Source organism: Trachypithecus francoisi, unplaced genomic scaffold, assembly GCF_009764315.1.
Source record: "Trachypithecus francoisi isolate TF-2019V2 unplaced genomic scaffold, Tfra_2.0 Lachesis_group11, whole genome shotgun sequence".
NCBI lineage: Eukaryota > Metazoa > Chordata > Mammalia > Primates > Cercopithecidae > Trachypithecus > Trachypithecus francoisi.
The window spans coordinates 121,341,781-121,355,289 of NW_022681456.1; the positions used below are offsets into that span (position 1 = coordinate 121,341,781).

Below are 13,509 nucleotides of genomic sequence, written 5' to 3' on the forward strand. Positions count from 1 at the left end.
TAAATATTGCCAAACAATTTATCAATTTGTACCCCATTGACAAATGTGTGAGAAGTTCTGAATGTTTTACATTCCCCAGGTTTGGCATTCACTTCCTTTTTTCTCCACACCCCAACTCCTATCTTTGTTGTAGCCATTCTAGTGGGCACGAATTGGTATCTCATGTAGTTTAAATGTCAAGTTCCCTGATCAACAATTCAGTTGCACACCTTTTGACGTGTTTATTGTTGACTGGAATATCCTCATTTGAGAAATGCAGTATAGATCCTTTTAATGGCCCTTGTTTGCTATTGACTTATCAACCCTTTACTAAAGGCCAGGCTGTCATGGTGAGCCTCCAGGTAATTCCAAGGTAAGCCTTATGCTTGGGCTGGGGGAGAACAATCTCTCCAAAACACCTTTGCGCTGTCCGTAGGGGCCTTACCCTGGATAGCACCAATGAGGCAGCAGAGGATGACCTTTATTACTCCAAACCCCAAAACCCTAGAAAGTCTTTTCCAGGAGGTGGAGAGAACAACCGTGGGCTTTTCAACCAAAAAGACCTCCTGAGTCCGAATTAACTCTTTTTTGTTTTGTTTTGTTTTGAAACGTAATCTTGATCTGTTACCCAGGCTGGAGTGCAATGGTGCAGTTCGGCTCACTGTAACCTCTGCCTCCTGGGTTCAAGCGATTCTCCTCTCTCAGCCTCCCAAGTAGCTGGGAATACAGGAGCCCACCACCACGCCCGCTACTTTTGGTATTTTTAGTAAAGACGGGGTTTCGCCATGTTGGCCAGGCTGGTCTAGAACTCCTGACCTCAAGTTATCCGCCCTCCTCGGCCTCCAAAAGTGCTGGGATTACAGGTATGAGCCACCGTGCGCGGCCCGAAAGAACTCTTCACCGGATCTCGCCCTGGGCCTTCACAGCCGAGCAGCCCCGCCCGCGGGAATAGCCGAGGCACTACCTCCCGGCCGCAGGCGGTGAGGGGCTCGGGTATCTTTGAAAGTAGATACGCTCACACCCTCCTAACGGCGGCGCCAAGGGTGGTGGGGCCCAAAACTGTTTCCCGGTCAAGAGTTCCCCTGCCCCGGTCGCAGGAAGACGCCTGAGGGGGTCGCTCAGAGGGATCCCCAGCAGCCTCCAGGGCTGGACCTTGCGGTGCGCAGGTGAGAAGCCGGGAGGGGCCGGACAACCCCGACCGCAGGTGGGTGCTTGTTTTGCTTACCGAGGGCGCCCGATGAACCGAGTCACGTTTTGCGACCACATTAACGGACCATTCAAAGTCGAATCCTAGGCTTTTCGAGGCAGTTAGCGGGTGCCAACGGCTGCGGGCAGGGCCGGCGGGAGCGCAGTGGGGCGGTCGCTGTTACTGCCCGGCGCGGCGGCGGCCTGGGGCCAGCGCAGAGGCGCAGCGGCCCGGGAGGTGAGCGCTGAGCGAAGCCGCGGGGCCCAACCGCAGTCGCGGGGTCTGGGAGGTGGGTGCGCCGCGCCCTCCCTGAGGCCGGGGGGTGCGGGAATGAGGACCTGAGCTGGGGTAGAGGTGGCCGAGCTGGAGTCGAGGTGGGCGGCTACTCGGAGGTGGGCCGGGCTAAGGGAGAAGTGTCCTGAGGCTCTGGGAAACTAGCCTTGGACCCTTGGAGAAGGGATTTGTGATTTACTGAGCACTTACTATGTCCTGGGCTCTGCTCTAGGTGCTGGGATCCCACAGCAAACGAAGCCACCCCAGCCCTTGCCCTCCTGGACTGTATATTTTAGGGAAGAGACAGACAAGAAAATGTATAGATATGTAACAAAATGCCGTAAATTTTCATGAATAAAAATGTAATAGGGCTAGGGGAGTGGACTGTAAAGTTGGGAGTGGGGAAGGGGTCGGTCTGAGAGGCCTTCGTGAGGAAGTCTTTTGGCAGGAGACCTGAAATGAAGTGAGGGAGCCTTGGGAGGACTATCCAGGCGGAGGGAACTGGATTCCGGAGGCGGAACTACCTTGGCCTTGAAAGATACCTACCAGGAGTTTAAGTGCTGTGCGGATGGCTCAGCTTTGTAGATTTGTGCAAGATGAAAATTGGAATTGTCTTAGAAAATTATAGATCGATCGATCATTCATTTATTCAGTGCTGGATTCATTCAGTGATTTATATCTGAAGCGTGAGAGAATGAGAGAAAGGCCAAGTGCCCTTGGCAAAATACTGTTATTAGTTTTGTCCCAGTTTAATACACAAACTAAATTTAGAATTTCCATTGATTTTTTTTTTTTTTTTTTTTTTTTTGAGACGGAGTCTTGCTCTGTCGCCCAGGCTGGAGTACAGTGGCCGGATCTCAGCTCACTGCAAGCTCCGCCTCCCGGGTTGACGCCATTCTCCTGCCTCAGCCTCCCGAGTAGCTGGGACTACAGGCGCACGCCACCTCGCCCGGCTAGTTTTCTGTACTTTTTAGTAGAGACGGGGTTTCACCGTGTTAGCCAGGATGGTCTCGATCTCCTGACCTCGTGATCCGCCCGTCTCGGCCTCCCAAAGTGCTGGGATTACAGGCTTGAGCCACCGCGCCCGGCCTGAATTTCCATTGATTTTTAAGAAGAGCTAATCTGAGTTAAGTTTACATATAAGTAAACAGTACCTCACTTTTTTTTCTTTTTCTTTTCTTTTTTTTTCTGTGCTCAGCGCTCTATTGGAGATTCTGCCTCCCCTGGGACTGATGTCTTCTTGAGCACACTCCCACGGTGGGTGGCTGCTCTGGGTGGGTGTGCGCTGGTGGCTCAACAGGGTGTAGGGTAGGGGTCTAGTGTCCTGTCCTCTGAGGGGGGACTTTGGTGAACTTGCGTTTGGGTAGGGATGCACGTGAAGTGGTATTGGATCCCAGGACTTAGGGCCCCTTCCTCCTGGGGGCACACAGTTTCCCTTCCTCCTTGGGGAGCAGCCCAGGAATGGCTGTCTTGGGGCCTTCCCTCAGTGCCTCCAGGACCTGGAATCCCATCTCTTCAGAAGGTGGTCTTTCCTTGGAGGGGTCAGAGACTCCTGCCCAGGGCTCTAGAGTCACGGTGAGAACACCTGCCTCAGTCCTGCACTGCACTTCTCTTGGCCTGATTTCTCCACTGGGAGCTGGGACTCGAAGCCCTCAAAGGGAGGATCCCCTGAGAGAGGGTCGTGGGCAGAGAGCTGGTACAGACCAGTGTCCGCAGGGAGGGGTGACTGGCCGGGGACCCAGGGCATCGGGAGGGCTGGGGTGGCCTAGTCATCTTTGTCCTTGGCACCATGTTTGAGGATGCAGGTGAACTCCACCTAGTTGAACTTGCCTTTCTTATCAATGGGCGCCTCCCAGTACATCTCATCCACTTCCTCATCTGTGAAGCTGTCACCCGTGGTGGTGAGCAGCTCCTGGAGGTGGTCCTCATGAATGAAACCTGAGGATTCCTTGTTGAAGCAGGTGAAGGCGTTTTGGATCACATCCTGGGGCTCTGTTCCGTTCAGCTTCTCCTCAAACATGGTGAGGGAAGTGGTGGAAGGTGATGGGCTCTGGGGCCTCCCTCATCATGCCCTGCAGGTATTTATGCTTGGGGTTCTTCCCCTGTGAGGCCAGCTTGTTGTGCTGTCCCCCTTTTCATTGAAGCCATCATGGTTCTGGTCAATCATGTTGAAAGCCTCCTTAAACTCCTGGCTGTGGAACTGGTCGAACATCGCGAAGACATTGGACGTGGCCCACTGTAGTCGCTTCTTAGTGGTCTTGGCTTTGGTCCACTTGCTGGACATTTTGGCTTCAGGTGGGTGGGGCTTCACTGGGTGCTTGGAGCTGGGCTGACCATACGACTTCACTTTTTTCCAAAAAGTATATTTATTTGAGTTAAAAGGCTTCTGAGGTTTTTGTTTGTTTGTTTGTTTGTTTGACTTTGTTTTTCCCAAGTGTGAATGATGTAGAAGATAAGAACTAGCTCTAGATACAGGAACAAAAAGAGTGAGGCACGGGGTGGGGAAGATAGCAGAGAGAAAGGAAAATGAAATAAGGACGATGTGGAATAGTGGAAGGGACAGTCTGTCCTAATTCTCCTCCTCCTCCTAATAGACTCTGGAAATAATACAGGTTCAACATAAGGTTTCTCAGCAGACCTTCAGAACTGTCAATCCAAGTCAGGAGAGCTGGTAGAGGAGGACACAGAGTCACATTGGATAACTGGTTAAGCACAATCATGATTTCCAACTTCCCTGTGGCTCACTGAAGCAGTTTAGGCTAAGGTGATGCTATGAGGAGAGGTGGCTTGTTCTAAGTGTTTTAAATTTTATGTGGCAAGGTAAACCACATTAAATCACAGAATTTTATGACAGCAAGATTACCTAATCCAATCCTTGATCATTTTGCAGATGGGGAAACTGCTAGTTGGTGACAGAGAAACAACTCAAAATATAGGAGAGACATTTTTACCTTACCTTCAGCTGTCTCTCCCCAGAACCCTTATTTGATAAAATGCTTCTCAGTGGCTCCTGAATGAGTAGAATCAGCTTTGTTGAGGATCCCAGAATTGAGTTAATCTAAAACATCATTAGTATTATATAAATTTTCACTTTCTTCCAGAAGTATTTATTGGAGTGCCCACTGGCGAGGGGGCTAAACCACAGCCTCTTCCCTCAAGGAGCTTAAGTAGATGGAGGGAATGAATAACTAGACAATTGCAATTTACAGGAAGCAGTACCTTGGAGAGAAATTGGAGAGGGAGTCAATTCCTAGGATAGCAGAGAGATGGACAACAGACAGCATGTGAGTATTAAAACTGATGTCAGATATCAGATTGGTTGGTCAGGGTTATGTTGATAATCCCAATACCTCCCATCTGCCTAAACTTTTCTTGTCTTGATGTGTAATATATGTAAGTGGTGGTGGGAGAGACTATTGCAGCCAGTAGACTTGGTACATTCCCCAAATCTTTTTATTCGTAAGTAATTACTATTTGCCATTTGCAGCCTTTTGTGCTTTAATATTATCAAGAACAAGACGAATGATAAAATATTTATGATCAGCATTGTAATTGCAAACAGGCCTCAGTAATAATCATATGCAACTGGTTTTGAGGGAATTTCCTTGTAAAGAACTATGGCTATATAGGTGTGAAGAGTAACGTAGAGTAATATGTGAATGTACACAATAATAATAACTTTATAGAGCAGACCATAGAGTGTAACTGAGTCATTGTACTTGCATACTGTGATAAAGATCCAGAAAATGTATTCAGCAATATATGAGCCTTTGGATTGGGCTGGAGGATAGGATAGGCAGCATCTGGTATTTAAATTACATAATGCCTAATTGTCACATGTGCTCACCTCTGGAAAGACTTTCACTAAGCTTGTTTTCTGGGAACTCACTCGCATCTTGAATGCCTTGCATCTCCGACTCTCAGATTTTTTCTGAACATTTTAGTAGTCACACTTAGAGAAGCAGAGTATACTTAGTCAACACTTTTTTTTTTTTGAGATGGAGTTTCACTCTTGTTGCCCAGGCTGGAGTGCAATGGTGCGATCTCGGCTCACCACAACCTCCACCTCCCAGGTTCAAACGATTCTTCTGCCCCAGCCTCCCAAGTAGCTAGGATTACAGGCATGAGCCACCACCACCGGCTAATGTTGTATTTTTAGTAGAGATGGAGTTTCTCCATGTTGGTCAGGCTGGTCTCAAACCCCCGACCTCAGGTGATCTGCCCACCTCGGCCTCCCAAAGTGCTGGGATTATAGACTTGAGCCAATGAGCCCGGCATAATGTTTTTGTATTTTTGTAGAAACAGAGTTTCGCCATGTTGGCCAGACTATTCTTGAAATCCTGACCTCTGGTGATCCACCCGCCTCGCCCTCCCAAAATGCTGGGATTACAGGCATGAGCCACTGTGCCTGACCAGACATAGTCTTTTAGTCAAGTATTTTTTCTCTAGCAAAACAATTTACAGGCTAATATGCAGCATTTTTCTGGGAAGATGTAGTGGTTCTTTATGACTTATTTATTCACTGAACTATTTCTCAAGTAGCTATTATACTACAGGCACTGTTGGTACCTGGGACTGCCCGATAGAGAAGGAAGTGATAAATTCCAAGAAGAAAAATAAAGCAAGATAAGGGGATAGAAAATGGTGGAATGAGGCCGGGCACGGTGGCTCAAGCCTGTAATCCCAGCACTTTGGGAGGCCGAGACGGGCGGATCACGAGGTCAGGAGATCGAGACCATCCTGGCTAACATGGTGAAACCCCGTCTCTACTAAAAACACAAAAACTAGCTGGGCGAGGTGGCGGGCGCCTGTAGTCCCAGCTACTCGGGAGGCTGGGGCAGGAGAATGGCGTAAACCCGGGAGGCGGAGCTTGCAGTGAGCTGAGATCTGGCCACTGCACTCCAGTCCGGGCAACAGAGCAAGACTCCGCCTCAAAAAAAAAAAAAAAAGAAAGAAAGAAAATGGTGGAATGGACAGGGAGGATTTTAATTATTCTAAATGCAGGCATACCTCAGAGATAGTGCAGGTTTGGTTCCAGACTACTGAGATAAAGCTAATATCCAATAAAGTGAGTCGCAGAAATATTTTGGCTTCCCAGTGCATATAAAAGTTATGTTTACACTATACTGTTGTGTATTTCCTGTACAATATCATTGTGTCTAAAAAGATGTATATACTTTAGGATCACGAGGTCAGGAGCTTGAGACCATCTTGGCTAACATGGTGAAACCCCGTCTCTACTGAAAATACAAAAAATTAGGCGGGCGTGGTGGCGGGCACCTGTCGTCCCAGCTACTCAGGAGGCTGAGGCAGGAGAATGATGTGAACCCGGGAGGTGGAGCTTGCAGTGAGCCGAGATTGCACCATTGCACTCCAGCCTGGGTGACAGAGCGAGACTCCGTCTCAAAAAAAAAAAAAAAATGTATATACTTTAAAAATACCTTCTTGCTAAAAAATGCTAACAATCATCTGAGCCTTCAACATGTCATAGTCTTTTTGCCTCTGGAGGGTCTTGCCTCAGCACTGATGGCTGCTGACTGATTAGGGTTGTGGTTACTAAAGGCTGGGATGACTGTAGCAATTTATTTAAGTAAGACAACAGTGAGGTTTACTGCATCTATTATAGACTCTTTTTTCACGAAGGAGTTCTCTGTAGCATGTAATGCTGTTTGATAGCATTTTAGTCACAGTAGAATTTCTTTCATAATTGGAGTCAGTTCTCTCACATCTTGTTACTGCTTTATTAACTAAATTTACGTAACATTCAAAACCCTTTGCTGTCATTTCAGTAGTCACAACATGTTTCCTAGGAGTAGATTCCATGTCAAGAACCACTTTCTTTTTCTTTTCTTTTTTTTTTGAGACAGAGTCTCCGTCTGTCGCCCAGGCTGGAGTGCAGTGCAGTGGAACGATCTCTGCTCACTGCAACCTCCACCTCCCAGGTTCAAGCGATTCTTCTGTCTCAGCCTCTTGAGTAGCTGGGACTACAGGCACCTGCCACCACACCCAGCTAATTTTTGTATTTTTAGTAGAAATGGGGTTTCACCATATTGGCCAGGCTGGTCTCAAACTCTTGATCTTGTGATCCACCTGCCTCAGCTTCCCAAAGTTCTGGGTTTACAGGTGTGAGCCACTGCGCCCGGCCAAGAACCACTTTCTTTGCTTATCCATAAGCAGCAACTCCTCACCCATTCAAGTTTTCTCATGAGATTGCAACAATTCAGTCTTATCTTCAGGTTCCACTTCTAATTCTAGTTCTCTTGCTATTTCTACCACATCTGCAGTTACTTCCTCCACTCAAGTCTTGAACCCCTCAATGTCATCCATGAGGGTTGGAATCTACTTCTTCCAAACTCCTGTTAATGTTGACATTTTGAGCTCCTCCCATGAATGTTCTTTTTTTTTTTTTTTGAGACGGAGTCTTGCTCTGTCACCCAGGCTGGAGTGCGATGGCGCAATCTTGGCTCACCGCGAGCTCCGCCTCCCGGGTTCAAGCCATTCTCTTGCCTCAGCCTCCAGAGTAGCTGGGACTACAGGCACCACCACCATGCCTGGCTAATTTTTTGTGTTTTTAGCAGAGACGGGGTTTCACCTGTTAGCCGGGATGGTCTCGATCTCCTGACCTTGTGATCTACCAGCCTTGGCCTCCCAAAGTGCTGGGACTACAGGTATGAGCCACTGCACTCGGCATGAATGTTCTTTTTTTTTTTTATTTAGAGATAGGATATTCTGTTTATTTTTATTTTTATTTATTTATTTTTGAGGCAGAGTCTCACTCCCATCGCCCAGGCTGGAGTGCAGTAGCACGATCACAGATTACTGCAACCTCAACTTTCCAGGCTCAGGTGATCCTCCCACCTCAGCCTCCCAAGTAGTGGGGACTACAGGCGTCTGCCACCGTGTCCCACCCCTCCCCGACCTAATTTTTTCTATTTTTAGTAGAGACAGGGTTTCACCATGTTGCCCAAGCTGGTCTCAAACTCCTGGGCTTAAGCCCAGCTTGGACTCAAGAAAGCAATCCACCTGCCTCTACCTCCCAGTGTTGGGATTACAGGCATGAGCCACCACGCCCTGCCACTAACATTCTTTTTTTTTTTTTTTTTTTGAGATCCACTAACATTCTTAATGGCATCTAGAGTGGTGAATCCTTTCCAGAAGATTTTCAATTTATTTTTCCCAGACCCATCCAAGAAGTCACTATATATGGTGGTTATAAGCCATATTAAATATATTTTTTAAATAATAAGACTTGAAAGTCAGAATTACTCCTTGATCTGTGGGCTGCCGCATGGATGCAGTGTTAACAGGTACGAAAACAAAACATTAGTCTTGTATGTCTCCATCAAAGCTCTTGGGTGAGTATGAGTGTTGCCAATAAGCAGTAATATTTTGAAAATAAACTTTTTCTCTGATCTGTCTCAACATTAGTCTTAAAAAATATTCTGTAGGGCTGGGCGTGGTGACTCACATCTGTAATCCCAGCACTTTGGGAGGCTGAGGCCAGTGGATCACCTGAGGTCAGGGGTTCGAGACCAGCCTGACCAACATGGTGAAAGTCTGTCTCTACTAAAAATACAAAAAAATTAGCTGGGTGTGGTGGCGGGCATCTGTAATCCTAGCTACTCAGCAGGCTGAGGCAGGAGAATCACTTGAGCCTGGGAGGTGGAGGTTGCAGTGAGCCGAGATCCTGCCGTTGCACTCCAGCCTGGGTGACAGAGCGAGAGTCGTCTCAAAAACAACAGCAACAACAACAACAACAACAACGGGCCGGGTGCGATGACTCGTGCCTGTAATCCCATCACTTTGGGCAGCCGAGGTGGGCGGATCACAAGGTCAGGAGTTCAAGACCAGCCTGGACAATATGGTGAAACCTCTCTGCTGAAAAATACAAAAATTAGGCTGAGTGTGGTGGCACGTACCTGTAGTCCCAGCTACTCAGGAGGCTGAGGTCAGAGAATCACTTGAACCCAGGAGGCTGAGGTTGTAGTGAGCCGAGATCGCACCACTGCACTTCAGCCTGGTCGACAGAGTGAGACTCTTTCTCAAAAAAAAAAGAATAAAAAAATCAGTAAATTCCCACTTGAAAATGGCAAAAAGTCTAAATAGACATTTCTCAGAGAAGACATACAAATGACAGACAGTTATATGAAAAGGTGTTCCACATCACTGATCATCAGAGATGTACAAATCAAAACTATAATGATATACCATCTCACTGCAGTTAAAATGGCTTTTATCCAAAAAAGAGGTAATAACAAATGGTGGCAAGGATGTGAAGAAGGGGGAACCCTCCTATACTCTTGGTGGGAATGTAGATATTAATACAGCCACTACAACTATCATATGATCCAGCAATCCCACTTCTAGGTATGTACCCAAAAGAAGAAAAATCAGTATATCGAAGAGATATCAGGACTCCCATTTTTATTGCAGCACTATTTACAACAGTCAAGATTTGGAATCAACCTAAGTGTCCATCAACAGTTCAATGGGTAAGGAAAATGTGGTACTTGTACACAATGGAGTACTACTCAACCACAAAAAAGAATGAGATCCTGTCATTGGCAATAACATGGATGAAACTAGAGGCCATGATGTTAAGTGAAATAAGCCAGGCACAGAAAGACAAACTTTACGTGTTCTTATGCATTTGTGGGAGCTAAACATTAAAACAATTGTTCTTATGGAGATAAGGGTATACAATGATTTTTTGTTTTGTTTGTTTTTTTGAGAAGGTCCCACTGTGTCACCCAGACTGGAGTACAATGGCGCCATCTCGGCTCACTGCAACTTCTGCCTCCCGTGTTCAAGCAATTCTCCTGACTCAGCCTCCCTAGTAGCTGGGATTACAGGCGCCCGCTACCACGCCGGCTAATTTTTGTGTTTTTAGTAGAGACAGGGTTTCACCATGTTGATCGGATTTTGAACTCCTGACCTCAGGTGATCCACCCACCTTGGCCTCCCAAAGTGCTAGGATTACAGGTGTGAGCCACCACGCCCAGCCTATAATGATTACTAGAGGCTGAGATGAGTAATGGAGGTGGGAGGAGTAGGGATGGCTCATGGGTACAAAGATACAGTTAAGCCAACACGGCAAAACTCCATTATTTAGTAAAAATACCAAAATTAGCCTGGCTTGGTGGTGACGCCTGTAGTCCCAGCTAGTAGGAATGCTGAGGCATGAGAATTGCTTGAACCTGGGAGGTGGAGGTTGCAGTGAGCAAAGATTGCATCACTGCACTCCAGCCTAGGCGACAGAGTGAGACTTTGTCTCAAAATACATATATATATAGGCTGGGTGCAGTGGCTCACTCTGTAATCCCAGTACTTTGGGAGGCCAAGGCAGGTGGGTCACCTGAGGTCAGGAGTTCAAGAACAGCCTGACCAATATGGAGAAACCCTGTCTCTACTAAAAGTACAAAATTAGCCGGGCATGGTGGCACATCCCTGTCATCCCAGCTACTTGGGAGGCTGAGGCAAGAAAATTCAAAAATTAGCCTGGCTTGGTGTCGCGCGCCTGTAGTCCCAGCTACTCAGGAGGCTTAGGCAGGAGGATCGCTTGAACCCAGGAGGCAGAGGTTGTAGTGAGCCGAGATTGAGCCATTGCACTCCAGCCTGGGCAACAAGAGTTATGTCTCACAAAAAAAACCAATAAAAAAAAACAAAAAAAACCCCACGAAAGTCCTAGATGGCATCTTCTTCCAGTATAAGGCTGTTTTTCATCTACACTGAAAATCTGTTGTATAGTGTTGCCACTTTCATCAATTATCTTAGCTAGATCTGGATAACTTGTTGTAGCTTCTATATCAGCATTTGCTGCATCACCTACCTGGTACTTTTAGGTTATAGGGACAGCTTTTTCCCTTAAACCTCATGAACCAACTTTTGCTACCTTCTAACTTTTCTTCTACAGCTTCCTTACCTCTCTCAGCCTTCATAAAATGAAAGAAATTTGGCTGGGCCCAGTGGCTTATGCCTATAATCCCAGCATTTTGGGAGGCTGACGCGGGTGGATCACCTGAGGCCAGGAGTTCTAGATCAGCTTGGCCAACGTGGTGAAACCCTGTCTCTACTAAAAAATATAAAAATTAGCGGCCGGGCGCGGTGGCTCAAGCCTGTAATCCCAGCACTTTGGGAGGCCGAGACGGGCGGATCATGAGGTCAGGAGATCGAGACCATCCTGGCTAACATGGTGAAACCCTGTCTCTACTAAAAAAAAAATACAAAAAATTAGCCGGGCGATGTGGCGGGCGCCTGTAGTCCCAGCTACTCAGGAGGCTGAGGCAGGAGAATGGCGTGAACCCGGGAGGCGGAGCTTGCAGTGAGCTGAGATCCGGCCACTGCACTCCAGCCTGGGTGACAGAGCGAAACTCCGTCTCAAAAAAAAAAAAAAAAAAAAAAAAAATTAGCTGGGCATGGTGGTGGGCGCCTGTAGTTCCAGCTACTTGGGAGGTAGAGGCAGGACAATAGCTTGAACCTGGGAGGCGGAGGTTGCAATGAGCCAAGATCACGCGACTGCACTCACTCCAGCCTAGGCGACAGAGCAAGACTCCATCTCAAAGAAAAAAAAAATTAAAGAAAGTTAGGACCTTGCTCTGGATTAGGCGTTGGCTTAAGAAAATGTTTAGTGGTCTATTTATATTTAGACCACGAAAACTTTCTCCATACCAGCACACATCTGTTTCACTTTCTTTTCTTTCTTTTATTCCTTTTTTTTTTTTTTTTTGAGACAGAGTCTTGGTCTGTTACCCAGGCTGGAGTGCAGTGGCGCAATCTCGGCTCACTGCAGCCTCTGCCCACTGGGTTCCAGCGATTCTCCTGCCTCAGCCTTCTGGGTAGCTGGGATTAACTGGGTATAGGCACACACCACCATGCCTGGCTAATTTGTGTATTTTTGGTAGAGATGGGATTTCGCCATGTTGGCCAGGCTGGTCTCAAACTCCTGACCTCAGATGATCCACCCGCCACGGCCTCCCAAAGTGTTGGGATTACAGGTGTGAGCCACCATGCCCGGCCCCTGTTTCACTTTCTTATCATTTGTGTGTTCACTGGAGTAGCACTTTTAATTTTCCTCAAGAACTTTTCCTTTGTATTTATAGCTTGGCTACCTGTTTGGTGCAACAAGCCTTGTTTTTGGCTTATCTTGGCTTTTGACATGCCTTTATCACTAAGCTTACTCATTTCTAGCTTTTGATTCAAAGTGAGATATGTTTGACTCTTTCACTTCAATAATTATATGCCATTTAGGGTTTTTAATTGGCCTAATTTTCAATATTATTGTCTCCGGAAATAGGGAGGCTTGAGAAGAGAGAGAATGAGAGAGAAACGGGGAATGTCCAGTTAGTGGAGCAGTCAGAATGCATACAGGATTTATTGTATTTTATTTTTATTTTTATTAATTTTGAGACAGAGTCTCACTCTGCTGTCCAGGTTGGAGTGCAGTGGCACAATCTCGACTCCCTGTAACCTCCGCCTCCCAGGTTCAAGAGATTCTCCTGCGTCAGTCTGCGTCAGGGGCTACAGGCATGTACCACCACCCAGCTAATATTTTGTATTTTTAGTAGAGATGGGGTTTCACCGTGTTAGCCAGGATGGTCTAGATCTCCTGACCTCCCGATCCGCCTGACTCCGCCTCCCAAAGTGCTGGGATTATAGGCGGGAGTCACCGCACCTGGCCCACATTCATTGTCTTGTGTGGCTGTGGTTCATGCCAAAACAAAGACAATAGTAATATCAAAGATCACTGGTCACAGATCACCATAAGGGATATAATAATAAGGAAATGTTTGAAATATTGCAAGAATTACCAGAATGTGGCACAGAGACTCAAAGTGAGCTCATGCTGTTGGAAAACTGAGGCCAATAGACTTGCTTAACACAGGATTGCCACAAACCTTCCATTTGTAAAAAAGCGCAGTGGGGCAAAATGCAATGAAGCGAAGTGCAATACAGCGAGATATGCCTGTGGTGTGGTCAGGAGGGTCTCTTTACGGTCAATTTGAGCAGAAACCAGAATACATAAAGAGCCAGGCATGAGGAGGTCTGGAGAAACACTGTTTCAGATGGAGGAA

At 47.0% G+C, this 13,509-nt stretch overlaps 1 pseudogene; it reads right to left on the reverse strand.

Annotated features, from left to right (window-relative positions):
- Positions 1-3,203: 3,203 nt before the first annotated feature.
- LOC117091112 lies at positions 3,204-3,756 on the reverse strand (annotated as a pseudogene).
- Positions 3,757-13,509: the final 9,753 nt, after the last annotated feature.